Source organism: Leuciscus leuciscus (genome assembly GCF_965113295.1).
Source record: "Leuciscus leuciscus genome assembly, chromosome: 3".
NCBI classification, from domain to species: Eukaryota; Metazoa; Chordata; class Actinopteri; order Cypriniformes; family Leuciscidae; genus Leuciscus; species Leuciscus leuciscus.
Genome location: NC_138727.1, coordinates 29,688,321 through 29,700,072, shown reverse-complemented (window position 1 = coordinate 29,700,072; position 11,752 = coordinate 29,688,321). Strand labels below are relative to the sequence as shown.

At 34.9% G+C, this 11,752-nt stretch overlaps 1 long non-coding RNA gene across 1 annotated transcript in view; it reads left to right on the top strand.

Annotated features, from left to right (window-relative positions):
- The first annotated feature begins 4,882 nt into the window (after window positions 1-4,882).
- LOC309495681 overlaps window positions 4,883-11,752 on the top strand; it is a 31,382-nt gene continuing 24,512 nt past the window's right edge. Inside the window, exons 1-2 of the long non-coding RNA XR_014204788.1 lie at window positions 4,883-5,560; window positions 5,821-5,902. This is a non-coding gene — a long non-coding RNA (uncharacterized lncRNA). The remainder of the gene's footprint in view (window positions 5,561-5,820; window positions 5,903-11,752) is intronic.

Here is an 11,752-nt window from a genome sequence, read left to right as displayed (position 1 = left end):
AAACAGCTTATGGTTATGCTTTTATAACACATTGTCCTGCTTTCCTTCTCAATTGGGCCAATTCACACTAAGAGGCTTTTAACAATTAAATCATGCAGAAAAAAACAGCTGAATATCAACATGCAGTCGGGTTGAACTGAGGGAACATAGTAATTGTAGGATAAGATGTACAAACAATGATTTGTGAGCGTTCAAGAAAACAAGGCAGGCTTGTTTACAGATGGGAGATGCAGAGAGTGAGAGACCCTAATGGGTGACCTCAAATAGACTGCTGAATAAGAAGATTGGTTTTAAATTATTCATTTAAATTGACTGTTAATTTAACAAATGACAAATACCATGTGTGTGTGATGGCACAACACTTGAAAATGTAAATATATAATGAAACAATATTTAACAATATCTTTGTGGTAATGATGAACACTGTATTTCACTGAAAAAAAATATTTTATATAAAAAGTGACAAAAGTTTCTGCTGGAAAACCATGTGTCAATTTCTTTTTTTCTTTTTTTTTTCTTTTTTTTTAAATGGTAGCTGATATGTTACTGATTCGGGGTCGTCTAACCAGCTTTGATAATCAATCTTATTCATAATCTAGACCCGCTAATGACCATAAATAACCAGCATGTTCCAGAATTTCCACTTTATCGAACATGTTAAGTACTTAAAACCCTCACAAATTATTAATTTGGGCATTTACTTAATTATTTAATGTATTATTTTTTTAATTAACCAAACAATTGTTATTTAGAATTGTTATTTCCAACCCATGCAGGATGGTGTCAGGTGAATAGAAACATTTTCAGTAACAGAGACCGATATGCCTTAGAGGCAGCCATACTCCTAGTAGAGTGGGCCTGGACTAACATAGGTGAAGGTTGTCCGGCCGACTCATATGCAAGAAAGATGGCCTCAACTATCCACTTACTCATCCTCTAAGTAAGCATCTAAAGTCCGAACTTGACAACTTGAACTTGTCTGGATTTCGAAAGGACAGAAGGCCTGCAGCACAATAGGTCTAGCCATATTGGTGGGCACCTTAGGAATGTAACCTGGTCTTGGGTGAAGAAATGCCTTCACCATACCAGATGCAAATTCCAAACAATGCAGGGTTTGAAAATCACCTACTATTTTAAGAGACATGACAGCAAGAAGGAACAAAGCATTAAGAGTCAGGAACTTGACTGGAACCTCCTCAATAGGGTCTGAGGGAGCCAGGGACAGGCCTTGTAAAACAATGGCCAAATACCAGACCATCCTAGTGTGAACTGCAGGCCTCAGCCCCAAGGTGCCACGGAGGAAACGGGTAACAAATGTGTCACCCGACACATTTCACACCCAAAGGAATGTGGTAAGCAGCTATGGCTGCAACAAACCTTTAAGGTGGACGGGGATAACCCTGCAGCGAATTGCTCTTGCAGAAACTTCAGCACTGTACCAACTATGTTCAGCTGATGACCGTTGCACCATGAAGTGAACGCTTTCCACTTCGGGCATAGAGTTTTCTCGTAAAGGGAGCTCTGGAGTAAAGGATGGGTCTCAACAACCTCGGTTGGGAGACCAGAAGAAAGTGCACGTCACACCTTTCCTCATAAAATTGCACTGGTTGCCAATTGCCGCTCGCATCAAATTCAAGTCACTGACATTTGCCTACAGAACAACCACTGGCTCTACACCCCAATACCTAAACTCACTGCTTCAGACCTATGTGCCCTCCAGAAGCTTGCGCTCGGCAAGTTAATTGTGCCTTGTGGTGCCATCCCACACTGTAAAAAATGTAATCTTAAAAAAACAGTCAATGACTGTCAGCTACTGCTGCCAAATAAAAAAAACGTAAAAATGAAGTAAAATATCCTAATTTAAATAAAGTGCAAAAAAAGTTTTACATACATTTTCCGTAAATGTTTTACAGAAAAACACTGTTATTTTACTGCTATTTCCTGATTACGTTCAAACACCTTCACTGTAAAAAATAAAACTAAAACATAAAAATGGTCAAATGACTGTCAGCAATGGCTGCCATAAAAACAAAACAAAAAAAAAAACATAAAATGAATGTAAAATATCCTAATTTAAATAAAGTGCTTCATTAAACTTAAACAGAAACACAGTTATTTCACATATATTTTCTGAATTTTTACTGACAAACACATTCACTGTTAAAAGTGAATATCTTGCAGTTAAAGTCAAATATTTGAAAGAAAAAAAAATCCACCTATATTTACTTTCTCCAGTTCACTTGTCCTGCATGAGTTTGGACCGTGGGGGAAACCAGAGCACTAAAACTTGGCAGAACTACATCTAACATAAGTATTTCTAGCCTTCGTTTTTATTGAAAATATAATGTTATGCGCCATCATTTTGGGTAAAACGTTGACTTTCATTTTTGTCCACTAAAATCAAAGTAAATCCTTCTTTCTATTGTGTAGCCTATAATAAAAAAGATTGTAAAAAGGTGCCCACAAAACATTATTCCTGTATCCCATCACTACTGTTCTGTCCTCACAGATGGCAAAAGTAGCTTCACACATGCTTCACTAAAGTAGAAGTACAGATACTCATGTTTAAAAAGTCTCGGGTACAAATGTGTAGTCAGTACTACTACCTGTTTTAATGTCATGCTGGTAACTGGACCCCACATCATATTAATAGTTTTAATAGTTTTAATCCAGTTTGTATCCAGCCTCTCATGGAAACTTCAGATGCCCCAACACCTGTGAAGAGACGACTCGACGCCTGTGAAGAGACGACTCAACGCTGGCGATATGTTATGCCCTAAATTAATACATGATTAACTATTTTTCTATGTACATTTCTGAAATGCACTTTCTGTAAAGCTGCTTTGAAACAATATGTATTGTGAAAAGCGCTATACAAATAAATTTGAATTGAATTGAATTAATACATTAATACAAATGAACTTACATTTCAAATTTTGTTAGCTAATGAATGTATCCAGGCTGAACAACCACCATGTAGAACAGGACCGGACTGGGACAAAATTTCAGGCTGGGAAATCTGTAGTAAAACCATGGTTCATTTGCGTAAGGGTTCTGTTATTGTCTGCCCTATAGCTCCTTCTAAACCCATTATAAAACGATGTGAATATTTGTCTGCTAAATTACTACTGTAACTTTACAATAGATAATAATGTCCTTTGAGTGATAATAGTAATTGGCTGCTGCTACTATCAGCTGCTAGCAGTTTAATGCTTAACTAAGTAAACAAAGAAAAAAAAAGGCTATTCACAGATGAAACTGACCTGCCATCTGGGCGCTTCAAATCCATTCTCGAGTCTCATCTCCAATAAAATCCACGGTGTTAAATCAACACCGCTCAGTGTTTATGTGTGAACCACCAGCAGGGTGTTAAAAGTAACAACATCGGAAAAGCGTTAGAGTTAAAGTGATTAATTGAGTGTTGATTGAACATTAGTGATGAACATTTGCTGTTAACAAGCAGAATCACTGAGAGAAAGATTCACTATTTAAGTGTTCACTATTCAGTGTTTGATGTAGTTGGGCTCTTGAACCTTGACTTTTTAACATTATTATTATTCTGGTTGGTATGATTGTGTGTTTGTAAGGCATGTTTATTATAGCAAAGAAAGCCCAGCAAAAATGTAATCATCAAATGTTGATTATATTTTGATGGGTGCAATCACCATGTAGTGGCCTGAATCAATTATCTCATTTTATTATATGGGTGATGTGTTGTTTTTACATTATTAATTAAAGCAGCCCTGTGACTTACCAGCATGACACTTTGCACAAAAAAGTCATTCAGACACATACACACCAAGAATCAACATATGAATCTCAACAATGGTGACAATCAAACAGATAAACAGAGCTTTGAACATCACAAAGCAAGCTAAAAAGTCACATCAAAAGAGCAAAAAGAAAATAGTCAAATTAACAGAAATTACTAAGACAATTCAGCTCATAATTTATTCATGCCGGATTGCATGCTGGGAGCCATGGATGAATTTTGATTGGTGCACCCAGAATGCACTGAAGCATACTTTTTGATTGTCACCATTGTTGAGATTCATATACGCTGTAAGTGATAGAGTAGACCAAATCAGATATGCACAAAAATTTGATTAGGGCTGACAATCTGAACGTAGCCAAATAAATGCTGAGCTAATTTAACACTGGATTTTTTTCTGTGTCTGAAGGTCTTGATTAGCTGGTCCAGGTATGTTTATTTGGGTTATTTATTTATTTTATGTATTTATTTAGCTAAACTCTGCAGGATAGTGGCCCTCCAGAAACAGCATGCAGAATGATTTCTGAAGGATCATTTGACACTGAAGACTGGAATAATGATGCTGAAAATTCAGCTTTACATCACAGAAATAAATTATATTTAAAGTATATCAAAATAGAAAACCATTATTTTAAATTGTAATAATATTTCACAATATTACAGTTTTTTTTTGTTTTTTTTTATATTTGATCAAATAAATGCAGGCTTGATGAGCATAAGAGACTTTAAAAAAAAAAGAAAAAAAAATGATGTAGTTGTAAGAAATGAAAGCTTTAGCATAAGTTCTGCCCGGAAGACTCAATTGTTACGTCACTTTACCTTCTCATCTATCCAATCACATTCTAATACTCGTGGTATAAAAGATTGGTACTTACACACGTTTGAGTTTGCTCAAACGTGGATGGTGACGCTTCCATTCACCTCCATCCTCCCCACCACCTCCAAGATGGATCCTTCCCTCCATCCTCCCCACCACCTCCAAGATGGATCCTTCCCTCCATCCTCCCCACCACCACCACCAGGATGGTCCCTTCCCTCCATCCTCCCCACCACCACCACCAGGATGGTCCCTTCCCTCCATCCTCCCCACCACCACCACCAGGATGGTCCCTTCCCTCCATCCTCCCCACCACCACCACCAGGATGGTCCCTTCCCTCCATCCTCCCCACCACCACCACCAGGATGGTCCCTTCCTATACCTCACAGGGGGTCTGCTGCACCCCTGCCTTTGTCTTCAGGCAGGATATGCAGAGTCCAGACCCTCAGATTGCGAGCTATGGACTACGCCTAATAACTTTATTGCTTGCTGGGCTGTTAATAAATGTATAATTGTCACAGTATTCATTCTCCCGAGTCTTTCTGGTAGAACTAAATAAAGTACTATATCATTTGTTATGTGAAACTGACTAAATAGGTATGTGATATTAGGGATTATTTTTTGCCCAAGGGTTACACCCCTTATTGTCTGGGGTTTATTTTAACCCTTTATTCAGTACAGTTTATGGTGACTGTACTGGGGCGTTGGTGATACAGTGTGTGCTGTATACTGACTATTTTACACCAGGGTTTCCCTCTTTTACAGTACAACTTATTGCAACTGTACTGGGGCGTTAGGACCCACTCAGGCCTCCGGTTGATCAGACCTGCTGGCCTCTAACACCTCTTCCAGCAGCTACCTGGTCTCCCAGAGATCTCTCATCCTGATGAATACTGGGCTCAACCCTCCTGAGTTTCGGTGGGAGTACAGAAGAAAGCTTCAGGTTGATGGCTGCTGGCTGGTGTTTCAGGTCTCCTCATCACAGCTCTCTCCAACCACTGATGATTGCAACAATGGTGACAATAAAAACAAAAAAAGCTTGGGAATCAAGGATGAGTTTTGTATTATACATGAAGCCACCCATCATGCATTGCAGCATGAAGCTTTTTTGTTTTGATTGTCACCGTTGTTGTAATTCATATGCAAAAAAAATGATGTCTGAGTGTGACTGCATGATAAACTTGAGCAATATATTTTGTGCTCATGATTTTTATTTTTTTTTACTTTCAGAATTACAGTAACATGCAGCATATCATCAGTGTTTTTCTGCTCATCCTGGACTGAAGCACAGGCTTTATTCTTCAACACAATGGTGACACACAATACAGAAACACTTTAAACCCCAACAGAACATTAAGTACTAACAGATCTCTCAAGATATCAGCATCTTCACTTATTACAATCCAGACTTCATTTCTTTTAGACTAAAATTCTTATTTAGTATTAACAGAGGTTTAGAAGTTGATGTTTTATTGAAAATAATAAAGTTTGATGATCAGTTTTTGCTTTAGTTGGGCTCTTGACCTTTCAGTTTTTAACATTAGTTTTTCTCTGGCTGCTTTAACTGTGTGTCTTTGACACATATTTGTTATGGTAGGAATCCAAGAGAAACTCAGATCAGATGATCTTGGTCACTTTTTTAGTGATGATTGTCATCATGTAGTGGCCTGATTTATTGATACCACCTGAATCTGATTAAGTTGTTAAATATTGGTTGTAAATTTTCCATGCCAATACTGTCCTGTGATACTCTGAAAGATATTTGTTTTGACCTGATCATATGAAATAAAAATAAAATAAAAAATGTCAATGCAAAATATTCAGCTCAACTCTGTTAACAGGGAACGTTCCCACAACTTTCACTAACGTTCTTTAAAAGTTGTGTAAATGTTAGCACCAAACGTTATTAAAATAATGTTTTCCGAACGTTCATACAACGTTATTAACGTTCTGGTAACGTTGAGAAAAAACGTTCTTAGAACAATGTTCTTGGAACGTCTTTATGACGTTATTTGTGATTGATGAACATTCTCATAACGTTGATAGAAAACGTTATTAGAACAACGTTCTTGGAACGTCTTTTTGACGTTATTTCTGATTGATGAACGTTCTCATAACGTTGATAGAAAACATTCTTAGAACAACGTTCTTGGAACGTCTTTTTGACGTTATTTCTGATTGATGAACGTTCTCATAACATTGATAGAAAACGTTCTTAGAACAACATTCTTGGAACGTCCTTTTGACGTTATTTGTGATTGATGAAAGTTCTCATAACGTTGATAGAAAACGTTCTTAGAACAACGTTCTTGGCATTATTTCTGATTGATGAAAGTTCTCATAACGTTGATAGAAAACGTTTTTAGAACAACGTTCTTGGAACGTCTTTATGACGTTATTTGTGATTGATGAAAGTTATCATAGCGTTGATAGAAAATGTTCTTAGAACAAGGTTCTTGGAACGTCTTTTTGACGTTATTTTGTGATTGATGAAAGTTCTCATAACGTTGATAGAAAACGTCCTTAGAACAAGGTTCTTGGAACGTCTTTATGGCGTTATTTCTGATTGATGAAAGTTCTCATAACGTTGATAGAAAACGTTCTTAGAACAAGGTTCTTGGAATGTCTTTATAACGTTATTTCTGATTGATGAAAGTTCTCATAACGTTGATAGAAAACGTTTTTAGAACAACATTCTTGGAACGTCTTTTTGATGTTATTTTGTGATTGATGAAAGTTCTCATAAAGTTGATAGAAAACGTTCTTAGAACAACGTTCTTGGAACGTCTTTTTGACGTTTTTTGTGATTGATGAAAGTTCTCATAACGTTGATAGAAAACGTTCTTAGAACAAGGTTCTTGGAACGTCTTTATGGCGTTATTTGTGATTGATGAAAGTTCTCATAACGTTGATAGAAAACATTTTTAGAACAACATTCAGGAACGTATTTATGACGTTATTTTGTGATTGATGAAATTTCTCATAACGTTGATAGAAAACGTTCTTAGAACAAGGTTCTTGGAACGTCTTTATGGCGTTATTTATGATTGATGAAAGTTCTCATAACGTTGATAGAAAATCTTTTTAGAACAACATTCTTGGAACGTCTTTTTGACGTTATTTTGTGATTGATGAAAGTTATCATAACGTTGATAGAAAACATTCTTAGAACAAGGTTCTTGGAACGTCTTTATGGCGTTATTTGTGATTGATGAAAGTTCTCATAACGTTGATAGAAAACGTTTTTAGAACAACATTCTTGGAACGTCTTCATGACGTTATTTGTGATTGATGAAAGTTCTCATAACGTTGATAGAAAACGTTCTTAGAACAACGTTCTTGGAACGTCTTTTTGGCATTATTTCTGATTGATGAAAGTTCTCATAACGTTGATAGAAAACGTTTTTAGAACAACGTTCTTGGAACGTCTTTATGACGTTATTTGTGATTGATGAAAGTTATCATAGCGTTGATAGAAAATGTTCTTAGAACAAGGTTCTTGGAACGTCTTTTTGACGTTATTTTGTGATTGATGAAAGTTCTCATAACGTTGATAGAAAACGTCCTTAGAACAAGGTTCTTGGAACGTCTTTATGACGTTATTTGTGATTGATGAAAGTTCTCATAACGTTGATAGAAAACGTTCTTAGAACAAGGTTCTTGGAATGTCTTTATAACGTTATTTCTGATTGATGAAAGTTCTCATAACGTTGATAGAAAACGTTTTTAGAACAACATTCTTGGAACGTCTTTTTGATGTTATTTTGTGATTGATGAAAGTTCTCATAAAGTTGATAGAAAACGTTCTTAGAACAACGTTCTTGGAACGTCTTTTTGACGTTTTTTGTGATTGATGAAAGTTCTCATAACGTTGATAGAAAACGTTCTTAGAACAAGGTTCTTGGAACGTCTTTATGGCGTTATTTGTGATTGATGAAAGTTCTCATAACGTTGATAGAAAACGTTTTTAGAACAACATTCAGGAACGTATTTATGACGTTATTTTGTGATTGATGAAATTTCTCATAACGTTGATAGAAAACGTTCTTAGAACAAGGTTCTTGGAACGTCTTTATGGCGTTATTTATGATTGATGAAAGTTCTCATAACGTTGATAGAAAATGTTTTTAGAACAACATTCTTGGAACGTCTTTTTGACGTTATTTTGTGATTGATGAAAGTTATCATAACGTTGATAGAAAACATTCTTAGAACAAGGTTCTTGGAACGTCTTTATGGCGTTATTTGTGATTGATGAAAGTTCTCATAACGTTGATAGAAAACGTTTTTAGAACAACATTCTTGGAACGTCTTCATGACGTTATTTGTGATTGATGAAAGTTCTCATAACGTTGATAGAAAACGTTTTTAGAACAACATTCTTGGAACGTCTTTTTGACGTTATTTTGTGATTGATGAAAGTTCTCATAACGTTGATAGAAAACGTTCTTAGAACGACGTTCTTGGAACGTCTTTTTGACGTTATTTTGTGATTGATGAAAGTTTTCATAACGTTGATAGAAAATGTTCTTAGAACAAGGTTCTTGGAACGTCTTTTTGACGTTATTTCTGATTGATGAAAGTTCTCATAACGTTGATAGAAAACGTTTTTAGAACAACGTTCTTGGAACGTCTTTTTGACGTTATTTTGTGATTGATGAAAGTTTTCATAACGTTGATAGAAAATGTTCTTAGAACAAGGTGGAACGTCTTTTTGACGTTATTTTGTGATTGATGAAAGTTCTCATAACGTTGATAGAAAACGTTCTTAGAACGACGTTCTTGGAACGTCTTTTTGATGTTTTTTTATGATTGATGAAAGTTTTCATAACGTTGATAGAAAATGTTCTTAGAACAAGGTTCTTGGAACTTCTTTTTCACGTTATTTTGTGATTGATGAAAGTTCTCATAACGTTGATAGAAAACGTTCTTAGAACAAGGTTCTTGGAATGTCTTTATGACGTTATTTGTGATTGATGAAAGTTCTCATAACGTTGATAGAAAACGTTCTTAGAACAAGGTTCTTGGAACGTCTTTATGGCGTTATTTATGATTGATGAAAGTTCTCATAACGTTGATAGAAAATGTTTTTAGAACAACATTCTTGGAACGTCTTTATGACGTTATTTTGTGATTGATGAAAGTTCTCATAACGTTGATAGAAAACGTTCTTAGAACAACATTCTTGGAACGTCTTTATGACGTTATTTTGTGATTGATGAAAGTTCTCATAACGTTGATAGAAAACGTTCTTAGAACAAGGTTCTTGGAACGTCTTTATGACATTATTTGTGATTGATGAAAGTTCTCATAACGTTGATAGAAAACGTTCTTAGAACAAGGTTCTTGGAATGTCTTTATGACGTTATTTTGTGATTGATGAAAGTTCTCATAACGTTGATAGAAAACGTTCTTAGAACAAGGTTCTTGGAACGTCTTTATGACATTATTTGTGATTGATGAAAGTTCTCATAACGTTGATAGAAAACGTTCTTAGAACAACGTTCTTGGAATGTCTTTATGACGTTATTTTGTGATTGATGAAAGTTCTCATAACGTTGATAGAAAACGTTCTTAAAACAACATTCTCAGAATGTCCTTATAATGTTATTAGTATTTTCTGAATGTTATATTTAGGCTATAAAACGTTCTGGGAACATGTTGTTTGCTTCTTAACAGTTTACAATCACTAGATTTGTATAATTTGACTATATATCCATATAAACATTTTAAACATCACAGTAGTTTATAACACCACCCCAATAAACTAGCACTATAGCCTATTAATAAATGAATATTAACTAGTGCAAAATGCCTGTGCAAAATCTAATTTTTTTTTTGTGTGTTTTTAGTAATTGTTGGTTTGGTGTGTTTGAGTGCTCATTGTTACAATTACACAGCAAAAGTTCAGTGACATTTTTATTTGTGTATAGTAGAAAGCAAATACTGAACCTGAAATAATGGCATAAAATAAATGTGGAAAATTTAACTAGACAATACAGGGAGCAGACTACACAGTGAACTCAGAGAAAATGCTACGCTTGAGTAAAAATAGTTTGTGAATAGGCTACTACAAATGATGCCCGTGAAAGAGATTGTGAACGCATTGAATATGATATCCTCCTGAGACCCAGAAAAAAAAAGTTTTTTGAAATTCGTTTTTTTCCATGTCATCACACTGTTTAGAGCACAATAAACAAATGGTAAAAAAACATTTTTGAAAAATAATATTTTATTCATATGTTATGCTATGTCCTCTGTAGTGGACACCAGGACTAAGTTGTTTAAAAAATAACATGCCATGAAATTATATGTATAGGCAAAAACAATGGGATTTTTTTTCAATCCCCAATAAATTTTGGGGTTTCAGGATTTTTTCAACCAAAATTTGTATAAAGATTATTCTCAACTATGTTATGAAAGAAATAACGGAATGAATTGATACACCATTTTACTTTATGCAATATGTGGGTAAAATGGCCATAAATTAATATTCCCATTCACTGCAATGTATCTATAAACTGTATCTAATTTGCACATTAATGTGTTCTTGGAGCAACATTTAATGAAAAAAGAAGTGTAATAATTGGAGTAATAATTGGCAACATTTTAATAATAATATCTAATATTTCATAGGAATATTGATGTATAATTTATTTCCATATTCACTTGTTGTGTCTCCTAAAATGCCTGATAAACATGATTTAAGTCCTGATGTCCTCTACAGTGGACACGTATGAAATCAACGTCCTGTTCTGTAACAGAAAGTATTTTTTTTATTTGAAACCCCATAACATTTTCCTGAAATGTTGTTTTATGAAATACAATTTGAAAAGTAGTCCAATTTAAATTATAATTGCAATATATTATCATATTTTCATAAGAATGCTACATTTGATCACTAAATTAATGTCAGACATTTTTAAAGACCAAGGAGAAGTTGTTTTCATGGTGAAACCTCCAAACATTTGGTATCTCTGAAAAGTCCTGAATGTGCTCTTTACAGGACACCCAGGTTGTGTCATGTGACATGTATGATGTCAGAGAAATTCACTAAAATATAATGTCCACTACAGTGGACAAAAGTCTATTCTTGGGTCCCAGGAGGATATGTTTTGTTGGTTAATAGCATGCTACTATTACACAGTAGTGATAATGTTAA